This window comes from Cryptomeria japonica, chromosome 7 (assembly GCF_030272615.1).
Source record: "Cryptomeria japonica chromosome 7, Sugi_1.0, whole genome shotgun sequence".
NCBI classification, from domain to species: Eukaryota; Viridiplantae; Streptophyta; class Pinopsida; order Cupressales; family Cupressaceae; genus Cryptomeria; species Cryptomeria japonica.
This window is the reverse complement of record NC_081411.1, coordinates 225996431-226009841: the sequence shown is the minus strand read 5'-3', so window position 1 is coordinate 226009841 and position 13411 is coordinate 225996431.

Below are 13411 nucleotides of genomic sequence, written 5' to 3'. Positions count from 1 at the left end.
ATCATCTTTGTCATGTTTGAGTTTCATGGCATTTGGATTTAATCCTAGTGAGTTATCAATTCTGGTATTGGCCTAGTTGATATGTTCTTACCAGTTATTCAAGCAGTGTGTTGAGTGAAGTCGGATCGGGTTGTGGTTGATCTCCATGACTTGCAGATTATTGATTTATGTTTCTTGTACCATTTTTGATGTTCCCAGAGGGTCGCACATTGTTTTATGAATTTTAGAAGTTGTTCTTAGTGATTTGAGGTGCCTTTTTATCGTTACACATTTCATGAACCGGTTTGTCTTTGGGCCGACTTGATTAAGTTGTTATTATTTACGGATGGTATAAATGGAGGTTTTCAAATCATTTGAGAAGACGGGAGCTAGAAGATCAAAGATAAAGTTTAGAGATTGAATGAAGATGTAGATCTGACAACATTTTGATCCGGTGGACTAAGGCCGAAAGGTTGAAGTCCTAATTAGGGTAGAATCGATAGACTATTTCCAGAGGCCGATATGATATGTGGATGGTTTTTGGATCTTATAATTGTGTTGTAAGCATTGTTTGTATCCTGAACTGCGATCCAACATGTAGCATGTGTAATTTTTTAGAGTGTAATAAGAATTTTTCATATTTTTTATCGCTTATGTATTTTGTGTTGTCATCGATTGTTTATTTTGCTATTTTTGGCATTGTGTTACTAGTTATAGTTATATTTGGCATGGTTCTTGTGTTAGGTTGCAAGGATAGGTTGTCCTTCATTGGATCTCCCTACCTTGACTACATCAAATGGTATCAGAGCTGGTTTGTGATCTTATTGTTGGAGGAAGACCTGGTTATGCATCGGTTGGTTGGAGATAAAGTTGAGGCAACTTATGGACTTGTTGAGATCATTGAACATGAGGTAGATAAATGTTCATAGGTATATCGTCGCTCCTAGAGCTTGAGCTTGAGGGAGTTAGTGGGTGGAGAATTGAGCAGATCACCGATTGATGCAGGTTACAGTTTGGACCGATAGAGCACCAAGGAGAGGAAATCGAAAGTTGTAGTTAAATCATTGAATCCCTTGAGGTACTTGTAAGTACCTACTGATAGATCATCAAACCATTGATGGGACTCACTTTTCAATTAACCCTGAGAGTTTGATGCAGGAGCACCGATCTAGTTCTTAGCGGTTGAGGCAGTTTTTTGTGAAATTGCTTGAGTTTGTGGCATTTCTACTTGTTTGACTCTTTAGCATTGTGGTTTTGGTTTTATTTCCTTGTCTTATTCATATTTTTCATGATTTAGTTCCATGGCATTTGTATTTAATCCTAGTGAGTTATCGATTCCAGTATTGGCTCAATTGATATGTTCTTACTGGTTATTCTAGCAGTGTGTTGAGCGAAGTTGGATCGGGTTGCGGTTGATCTCCATGACTTGCAGATCATTGATTTATATTTTTTGTGCTGTGTGTGATGTTCTCAGTGGACTGCGCATTATTTTATGCATTTTGGAAGTTGTTCTTAGTGATTTGAGGTGACGTGTTACCGTTACACATTTCATGAACCGGTTTGTCTTTGGGCCGACTTGATTAAGTTGTTATTATTTACAGATGGTATAAATAGAGGTTTGCAAATAATTTGAGAAGACAAAAGTTAGAAGATAGAAGACATATTTTAGAGATCAAATGAAGATGTAGATCTGGGGAGATTCAGATCCGGTGGACTGAGGCCGAAAGGTTGAGGTCCTGATTAGGGTTGAATGAGTGGCCTATTTCTGGAGGTTGATCTAATATGTGGATGATATGTGGATCTTATAATTGTGTTGTAATCATTGTTTGTATCTTGGACTGTGATCCACCACATGACGTGTGTAATTATTCAAACTGTAATAATAATTGTTCGTATTATTTACCTATTCCGTATCCTGTGTTGTTACCGATTGTTATTTCTACTATTTTTGGCATTGTGTTACTAGTTATCAGTATATTTGGCATGGTTTTTGTGTTAGGCATCAAGGATGATTTGTCCTTCATTAGATCTCCCTACCTTGACTGCATTAGTAAATGATCTCTAATGCCTATCATTCTACAAATTTCCTTATGTCTACAAAAACTGCAAGGGCTTGTGATCTATATGAATGATAGTCTCTTTTCCTACAATGTAATGCTTCTATTGCTTGTACTCTTGCTCAATTGTATATGTTTCTTTGTTGTATGTAGGATACCAATTAACTTTATCAAAGAATATTTCACTATGATATGTTATTGGATGACCATTTTGCATGAGAATTACTCCTATGGCATACTTAGAGGCATCTTTTTCAATATAAAGATGGTATTATTGTTAGATACTTGATCAGTCCCAAAGACACTAAGAGGGAGGGGGGTGAATTAGTATCTAACCAGTAGATAAAATATTGAAACTTGTTTACAACTTTATAACCCAAATTAATATACTTGTAAGCAAATAAGAATGCAGTAAAGAGAAACAAAAGTATAACCATCAATACACACCATAACACAAATATTTTTGGCGAGGAAACCCGATAGGGGAAAACCTCGGTGGGATTTGTGACCCAGAATATTTATTCACTGGTCAATATGAATAAATATTACTTATACAATAGGGGCCTACACATGCAGGAAGGCCAACAGCCTAGAGCTCACTGCTCAATCACAAAAAAGAATCCTAGTGACTACAAAATTGAATGATTAAATCCAATGATAATGTACTGCTTAAAATAGCATTTGCAATGCTAGATTTAGTACCGGTTTAAGCTCTATCAGATATCTCTTCCATAAACCTTGCTTCACTTTGCTCTGCTCTTATTCACTCATAAAAGAATTACATCATAATACATATATAGTTATTCGCTCTCATATACGACTTACATTCATTACCTAATTACATTGATTGCTTACTTATAAAATGACCCACAAGATCTCATACATATATGAGTCTTTACAATACATCATGTCGGCTATACAATATAATTATAATACAAAACAATATTATTTGCATGTCGTCTTAGAGTGTCGGTAGTGACTGCTGTCAGTATAGACTGGATATCGGTGTGAATAAACTTTTTGTAACTACCGGTGTTGGTGGATGATGTATGTTGCTGGTGTAACCTATGAACCATATTACTAGTTGGTTGCCATCAATGATAACATCAACTATTCTCATTTAATTTTATAATGTCAACAATCTCCCTCTTTGACATTGATGGCAACACTCATGAGAAAAATCCAAAAACTAAGTGTGCTTCCCCTGAGAAAATGATCTCCTTCTATACATTTTTCTCATACACCACTACTCTCCCTTTGACATGAATGACAAATATGTCAACAGAATTAAATAATTCAAAATTTACCTAGAAACTTGTAATTGGTTATGTACAATCTAAAAAATGTCTGCTAAAACCAAGCTAAGACCTTGCAAAAATTTAGTACTATTAGAAATTATGGTCTCTCTCTGTCGGATCATCCCAGTCAGATAATACATCTGTTGCTCTGATGATCTGTTGCCTTGAATAGATGCTTTGGTTAGCTCATTCTGGTGTGTTAATAAGTTGTCCAATCTAGGACCAAGTTTGTTCTTCAACTCCCGGATCTTCATTATTAGCCTTTCTTTCTCCCTTTCCAATTTCTCAATCTTTTCTTCATAGGTTGCCATTTCCTAATCCAAAACTGAAGTAAGTTCCAAAGAACCTATAATATTATCAGCTATATCATCAATTTATTTTTGTGTCTTCCTTATTTCCTTATCAATATCCTTTGTTAAATTGTGAGGTTTGCATGCTTCCCTATACAACTCTTTGTATTCCAGAATGGTGGAATTTAGGGCCGATAACAAAGAATCAATATGTCCAATACATTCCTTAATTGTCTTGTCAAAGAATTCATCTTTCTCCTTATTCACTCTTTCCTTAACGGTTTCTTCATTTATTTTATCCACAGCTTGAATATTTGAAGAAATGAATTTGGACAATGTGTCCAATTTACTTACGGACCCAACAATGTGATCAACTTTACATGTCAGTGCAATCATCTGTAAAATTGGTAAAGTATCATCAATAGCCTTAAATGTTAAGGAATTTCATTCTATGATCTTCTTTATTGAATCTAAAAGTACATCTATACCATTTCTTGGTCTATAATCCATGGTGGAAGTGCTAGGCGGAGTGCTAGGTTCTGCAATTGGTTTCTTATCTTCTCCGGATGTCTGCACATTAACCTTAAACACTTCTGCTATCTTTCTTCCATCATTAACCTCTTCTTTATTCACTATTTCTTCCTTATTCACACTTTTGTTTTCAACCTTATTTTCATCATTTCCATCACCCTTACTATTTGCCTTCCTGACTACTGGTTCAAATATACTCTGCTCATGTCCCTTTTTTGCTACTACTTCTGTTAGTATTTTAGTGTTAATTTGAGTATCATCAAGGATGGATTATGATTTCTTAACTTCAGTTGGTATCTCAATATTCTGCTCAGAGTTAACAGTGTTGACCGATGACTTAGAGATCTCAATATTTATAGTTTGAGCTTTTTGTACCTCTGTAGTTTCCTTATCCAACATAATATTAAAGTCCTAAGTATCCACATTCATAGTAAAAATAATTTCAGACTCTAGATTAGTATCATCTTTTGTCATTTTCTCTACCTTCTCTTCTTCAAGCTAACTATCTATTTTTCTTGATGCCTCTATAGTTATTGGTGGGGTGTCTTGTGCTGGTGGAGGAAGGTTATCCTTGAATGTGATATTAGGTACACTTCCAATTTTCCATTTACCTTTATCTTTCTAATATACCTTAGCAAAAGACATCCATTTTCTGTCTATCCTTCTCTTCTTTCTTCTCTCAATAAAAAATATATCCAACTTATCCATTGTTTCATCTACTATTTCTTTAACTTTGTCATCCATAAGACTAACTTGTTAGTGACCACTCACAAAAACTGTTCTATTGGCTTCAGATATTAGATCATCAATTTCCTCCTTGGAGTTAATAGGATGCACAACTAATAGAGCTTCTACCTTTAATTTCTTGTCAAGCTCCATGACAGACATTCTATTAGCCTCTAATCTTAAGTATAAATCATTTGGTAGATCATCTATAACTTCAATAATAACTTTCTTATATATATCAAGATATAAAATAATACTTTCTTCTATAGCATTCTTATCTGAATCCTTGAAAGAATGATAGAATTTATTTACATTACCAAGGTTACCATCTTGGGTGATTTCATTGATCAGCTCTTCTGGTGTAAGAGTATCTGGTGCCTTAGGTTCAGATTTCTTCTTTGGAGTCACTTTCTTCTTCTGACCAATGGGCTCTCTTACAACCTATTATTTCTTTCTCTATGTCCTTGACTTCTTGGGAGATGGAGCAGGTATCGGTGAGGGTTTTCTTTTCTTCCTATCCACTCTCTTGAATTCAGCTGCCTGATCAATGTCAGAATCAAATGAAGTAGCCATAGGGGAAATGTAAGCTATCATTTTCTGCTTTGATTGACTTTCTTTCACACTAGAAGCAATACCGCTAATATTCATCAATCCTTCTGTAACATCCTTTACCATCTTAGAAGCATTTTTCATAAATTTATCTCTTTTCTTCCTCTCCTTCATCATACCAACACCACTTTCAATAGTTTCAGCATTACCAAATATTTCCTTTGTTGGTTCTGTTGGAGCATCTAGGAGTATTTTAGCATATGAATCTAAGATGTGTGAATCCACCTCATATCCCATTTCAGTAATTGAGACAGTTTGGTTCTAACTACCTCCATCCAAATTTCATCTCTTTTCACTACAAAGCATATATGTTTATCATATTTATCCATAATGCTTTGGGGAATACTTTCCCTTTGTCTCATTTTAGCTTGGAAATTATTGAAATAGTCTTTCACCAACTTATCACCATTAGATCCCATACTGGTAATTGCCTCCTTTATCTGTTTTCCAACAAAAGTATCATAGGCAAAATCCTTATGTCCTATACCAACCGGGAATATCTTTTGAAAAGTAAAGCATTAAACACACAATCAGACTTCCAAATTTGAAGGTTCCTTTCTTATCACCTTTTATTTTGTGCAAATTCTCTAACATTTCATCCTTTAACCATTCACAGATGTCAATTTTAGCATTGTTTAATATCATCTCATGAGCACTATGAATGCAAGAACTAGATACAGAATTCAATCTATTAGTATGAGCCACTTTATATCCAATGACCATACTTGCAAATTTAACATTGTCATCTTTTATATCATTGACCCTAAGTGACCTGTTGTCCTCTTCTCTCACATCATTTTTCTCTTCTCTCACATTGCATGGGGCAAGAGTGGGAGGAGTCCTAAGCTTTCATTGTTAGTTAAGCTCATAACCTCTTTGTTAGGGATATTCTTCTTCTTGTTAGGCCTAGTGTCGGTGGATGGTAAACCATTAATATCCCTTATAACCTCTTTAGTCATCTTAGAAACTAATTCCAACCACATACATTCACCGTGAACCCTGCTAAGAACATAGTTTGGAACATAAATTCACCATGTTACTGTTCTCTTTTCTTGATTTCTCTACAATATCTCTAAGAGTTTATTTTTCTTCATCATCTTGATTTTGCAATTGCACATATAATTATTTTCTCTTATTCTTTTCTATAACTAGGTTATCTTGAAGTGCTTTGATGAATTCTCGAATAGTTCTAAGTTCATCTTCCAGTTTGATATTCTTCAATTTCTCCATCAAAATCTTCAAGAGCTCTTTCCAACTTTTCTCTCAAATTTCCATCAGTACTGGTTTCAAAATCTTCCTCAAGTTGTTAGGCTTCTACAAATAGAGGACTAGGCTCTAATACCAATTGTTAGATACTTTGTCAGTTTGAAAGACACTAAGAGGGGGGGTGAATCAGTGTCTAACCGGTAACCAAAATATTTAAACTTGTTTGCAACTTTATAACCCAAATTAGTATACCCGTAAGAAAATAATAATGCAGTAAAGAGAAACAAAAGTATAAGAATCAATGCACACCATAACACATATATTTTTGGCAAGGAAACCCAGTAGGGGAAAAGCCTTGGTGTGATTTGTGACCCACAATATTTACTCACTGGCCAATATGAATAAATATTACTTATAAAATAGGGGCCTGCACATGCAGGAAGGCCAACAGCTTAGAGCTCACTGCTCAATCACAAAAAGGAGTCCCGCTGACTACAAAATTGGATGATTAAATCCAATAACAATGTACTCTTCAAAATAGCACCTGCAATGCTGGATTCAATACCAGTTTAAGCTCTGTTAGACACCTCTGCCATAAACCTTGCTTCGCTCTACTCAGCTCTTACTCGGTCATAAAATAATTACATCATAATATATATAGTTATTCGCTCTCATATACCGCTTACATTCATTACCTAGTTACATTCCTTGCTTACAGTTTATAAAATGACCTACATAATCTCATACATATATGAGTCTTTACAATACATCATGTTGGCTATAAAATACATTTATAATACAAAATAATATTATTTTCATGTCGTCTTAGATTGCCGATAGTGGCTATTGTTGGGTTAGATTGGATGCTGGTGTGAATAAACTTGTTGTAACTATCGGTGCTAGTGGATGATGTATGTTGCAGGTGTAACCTGTGAACCATATTACCAGATGGTTGCCATCAAGGACAACATAAACTATTCTCATGTGAGTGTATAATGCCAACAATTATAGGTCTAGAAGTGTTAATATTGGTGTGGAAGATAATCTTCTCTTGAATCCCTCAAAGACTCATTGTTGCACCTCTATCCAAATATTTTTTTCCTGAGATCCTCCCTATAGTAGTTGATTCATAGGCCATGCCAAGTGAGAGACCAAAAGTACAAACCTCTAATAAAAAATTTCTAACCCCAAGAAACTACAAACTTTTGTGATGCTCTAGAGGCAATGGGAGAGATGAGTGTGGGAGGAGGCATGAGTTTGAATTTTATGAAGGTGAGAACTTTCTGGAGGTCAACTGGAGGTGTGATGGGAGTGTTGAATAATATTATGGATGATTTTGGGGAGTTTGTCCCCCCCCCCCCCCCCAGTGTGCTATCAATGTCCTTTGGGACTCTTTCCAATGTGGTTCTCATGGTTGGACAGAAGGTGGGGGTCATCATCTGGAAAATCTTAAGTGGATCAATCTTTTTAGATATAGGCTTTAGGGGAAGTCTACTTCTTTGGTGGCTCACTCAGTGGATCCTTCTTCGGGTTAGTGTTCTATTTTGATCATAGATGATCTAATGCATAAGGGAATTTCCTCAATAGGCTCCTCTTTGGTTGGGAAGTTCATTCATCCTAGAACAAATATTTACTCGAGTTGATCTTGGGAAGCTAGGAAATGGAAGAACAAGGGGCATATTGATGTCTTAGCTATGGCCAAGGATTATTTTGCCTTTACCTTCACCTATGAAGAGAACTTGGCGGTGTTACTGGAAGGAGGATATTAGATGTTGGATAAGGCTTCCCTCACTCTCAAATGGTGGGATCCTAGTGTTGAACACAAGATGCCACTAAGTGGGGGGGCTGAATTGGTGATTTCTAAATTCTTAATCCTTTAACCTCCAAGGGAGATTACCAATTACCAACCTAAGGACCAAGAAAACCTACTGGTAAGATAAAGATAGACAACACAAATAAACCACACAATGGGCACATCACATATCACTGGTATATACGAGGAAAACCCAAGATGGCAAAAATATCAGTGAGAAATGGTGCTAGAGTCTATTGCTTCAATCCAGCCTCACTTTGAAAACCTTCGGTTATAACATTTAGGGCACCAACCCTAGGAGTACCACTCCTTCTTTAGGGAACCAACCCAAGGAGCACGAACCCCTAATTTAGGGAACCAACCCAAGGAGCACCAACCCCTGCACTGAGCTCCAACTCAGTGATCTATCTTGTACATAATCAATTACAAATGTAATAGTCTGATTCTGAGTGAATCTTATGACAACTACATACACTTTATCCTATTCATTTCTCACCTCCTCTACCTCATTGATTTACTTATACTCTTCTTTCTATCTCCTTCTTAGACTCTCTACTCACCTTCACTTTCATCTACTGATAGTGGTTCTACTTCTACCTATTGGATGAATAGTCAGAACATACACCTGATGTGGGTTACTATGCTCACCAGTTTATCCTTTCTCTACTCACTACTTTTGGGATCTTTTCTTCATACACATGTAGCTACTTTACTTTCCACTACCTTTCAGTTAGCATGAGCACTGTTGGTTCCTACCTCTGCAACTCACTTTACAGTTTTCTGGTTTAGCTAATCTTGTATGTTAAGCTACTATTTAACCATCTCACCAATTTTACTTTCCCTGCTAGCTCTTTTCTTTATATGTTGAGTTCCTTGACTCTTCTTAGTCTTATCTCCTCTTTTCTTTGCTTAGGATCACTCTCCCCCATTCAACATCATCAAAATAATGTCTTCTACCTTCTTTCTTATTACTTAGCTTTCCCACCAAAATCCAACTTCAAAATCTTTACGCGCAAAGGTTTCTTCCACTGAACATGAGGTCAACTAGATCCAAACAGATCTCCTTCTACACAAGGATGAATAAATTGCAAGAAATCAAGCATCACCTACCATGTATTCTTCCTTCCAAGGCACGTTTTCTAAACTTGACAAAAATAGACAGTCCATCAGCAAAACACAAGATTAATCACCATAAATGGATCTATAGATTGAATCACTAACCTCGTTCCACACCTGGACACTCTCATTCTACACCTAGAAACTTTGCATCGATCAGTGCATCTCATCAATCACCTATGTTCGACCTTCCTCGAGCCGTACACATTTTCAACACCCCCCATGATTTTTGCACTCAACATTAAATGTCAACCAAATACCAACAACCTCACCGACATGACACTTCATTGACCTCTGCAATCTTGCCACTTAAACTCCATGTGGATTCCCTATTGGTATCCATATCTGCTTAGACCTTTGTATCGGTTCAGGCAGGATCACCGACAAAATACTCAACCAGTGCACACCTACCAAATATATAACCCTACTGGTTCTCTAACCCTATTGGTACATCTTCCCTTACTGGTTAACCTTCTCACCTTCTTCTTCCTTTCATTAGTGAATCTTTTCAGCCTCGTTGTCAACCATATCGGTCCTCAACAACTATCTAGAATGACTCACCATGTGCATCTTCAGCAGATTCAGAGCACTTCACTTTTGTCTTTCTGGTCACTTGGTTGTATGTCGGTATCCACCTTGTTTACCGATTTATAAGTTTCTTCCTTCATACTAGTAATGTGCTTGATATATTCATGCCATCCATCTCCAAATATTATGCATCTGTGGCAATGCCACTTTTCATCTACATATTGATAACTCCATGTGTGCAACTACAAAGCCTTATCTTCATTTGACTAGTTCTCTTCTCAACTAGTTTGTCGAGGAGGAAAACTCACCATCTTAAATCTTCCTTCTCTTCCTAGGTAGCACATCATGTCTTCACATGTTGATCCAGTGCACATCTCTTATCTCAACCTCAAGAGACATCCTCATCTTTCACTTTATTCATCTGGTCTATGCATCCAATCACCCACCTTTTCTTACTCCTACTAACTTATCCCAGAGAGTCATGATGTATGTCATGTATTTTGTGGGATAAGCAAGGTATTACCATTGACCGGAGGGGAGGAATAGACAACTACACTTCAACTGCTAAACACAGGTGGAGGAAGATCTATGTCACCTTTCAGTAATGATGGGACTTCACTGAAGAGAGGATACATCTCCAATTTGACATATGTCCCAATACCTCTTTTATATGTCATATTTCTCACTAAATCAACATACACTCTATCAATAGTTTCTTTTCCTCGGTGGGAGTCCTTCTAGTTGACCTTATACTAGCATATTGGTTGCATTGCTAACCCTTCATTAGATCATACTACAGTGAGCTCTACTAGTCACACGCTTTTCAGTTCCCATCTCTCACTGGTCACTTCTCGATCATTCTTGTTGAGAATCAAAATGCATACTAATAATTGATTCCTTTTTCCTGATACTGATATGTAAAACGGTTACTCCAACATGCCTACCTAATGGCTTCACTATCCACACTACCAGTTGATAGCACTAATAGCATATCAACTATTCTCCCATACCAGTTACTACTTTATGCTCTATTGGTTGACATCAAAGACAACACAATGCCAACACCTATTTTTTCCCCTCTGGACTGGGTTTGTGATGCGGCTCTTGTCTGGGTTAGGCTATTGTGCCTTTTCCTAGAACTGGGACAAGGAAGTTTTTCAGAGGGATTGTACCCTTCTTCATTAACTTTAATCTTTGGATCCTATCACTACGGCTCGAAAGTGACTTGTTTAGGCTTGGATTTGTGTCAGCATTTTTCAATCTATGGATCTTCTTGGGGATTTTGTACTTAATTGGAGGTTGGGTGAGTGGCCTCAGGCCTTGGAGTTTGAGTCTATTCCCTTTGCCTGTTTTCACTACAAGAAGGCAAGTCACTCAAAAAAATCTCTCTTGATGAAGCCTAAGCAAGCTAAGAGCATTTGCAGGAAAATAGAACCAAATAATACTATTTTCACTAGGGAGTCAACAAATAGGTCATATATGTAGAAGAGTCCAAGGCCATTCCTCAGGGATCTAAATTAGTCCCCAAGATGATGGAAAACCCTAAAGATAGGGGTAGTGGTGTGGAAAGGAATATTGATCAATATCTTCATGGGAATCTAGAGAATTTGGATAATCAAAAGATGGAGGTTAGAGAGGTGAGTGGGAATGGGGGAACAAACAAGGTGGTGTCTTATCCTCTTGTGGCTAGTGATGGTTCTAATATTGGGCTAATGATTAATCCATTGGGAGACCCTCAAGTGCCAACTGAGCATGGTTTTTTTTTAGAATACTTCTGATGAGGATGCTTGTCACCTGCAAGGTGGAGGTGTGGATAGAAATGATAGATTAAATGGGGAGGAGTTTTGTGAAGGGGAATCTAAGGTCCCTTTCACAATTGTTAAGCCCAAGAGTAGAAGAAAAACCAACCTCCAAACTCTAGGTATCAACACTAGAAGAATACTTAAGGTGGATTGTGGCACAATTTCTAGAGGTATAGGTAGACCTTCCATAAGACAATCTAGAGGGAGGATAAGTCAAGGGGAATTTCTGATGGCCTTTAATTAACTTTACTGGAGATGGGTATCTATGGTTGACCCCCTCCATCTAAATGAAGACCATCTCTTGGAACATTTAGGGGATGAATCATCCCCATAAACAAGTGCTTTTATCTAATTTAATTAGGGAACACAGACCAGATATTTGTCTTATTCATGAAATGAAAATTCCCCAAAGAAAGATTGTTGATCTCAAACTTGTCATGTATAAAGATGTGGGAATCCATTTCTTTCATTTGGATGGTGCTTCAAGAGGCTTTGTTACCATCTCAAATCCTTGTTTGGTTAAAGGTAAGATCCTTTTCTCTTCAACTAATCATATCACTATGAATTTTTGTACTTAAAGGATGGATCATCTTGGATTATTTCGAATGTTTATGCCCCCAATCATAAAGTGGCTAGAAGAAATTTGTGTGAGAACATTTCTTCTTTTAAAGTTGTTTTTTCTATTGATAGGTGGGTTTTTATGGGAGACTTTAACACTCCCCTATATAGCTCTGATAAAAAAGGAGGTGCCCATATTGCTTAAGATGGTAGTCAAGATATATTGCATTTATTAATTTATGTGGTTTTCTCGATCTAGATTTGCATGTTGTTTCTTTTACTTGGTCAAATAGAAGTTTGGGGGATGACCTCATCCAGGTCAAGCTGGACATGGTTCTTATTTCACATGTCTATCTTAATGATTTTATTTTTAGACTTTCATCTTTGTCCAAGATTGGGTCTGATTTCTTCCCCATTTTGCTGGTGATGGACAAAACTTGTAGAAAAAGTAAGTTCCCTTTCAATTTTGAAAAAATGTGGACCCTTGATCTGGACCTCAAGAATAAGATCACAAATTAATGGGATACTAACATCTAGGGAACTTCTATGTTCAGGATAGCTAAGAAACTTGGGACTATTAAAATGAATGTGTAGAAATGGAACAAGACCTCCTTTGGACACATCTTCAGAAATAAAGTGGCTCTTAAGATGGAGCTAGATAATATATAGATGCAAAATCAATCTCAAGGTATGTTTCCTAATTTGGTGGATCACTAAATTGTCATCTTTTCTAAACTACATGATATCATTTCCAAAGAAGAGGACTTTTAGAAATAGAGATCCAGATCTATATGACTTAAAAGTGGGGATAGAAATACAACTTTTTTTCATTTGTCTACTCTGAAGCACTGAGCATGGGATTCATTCAATAAATTATAATGGGGAGTTGCTTCGTAAG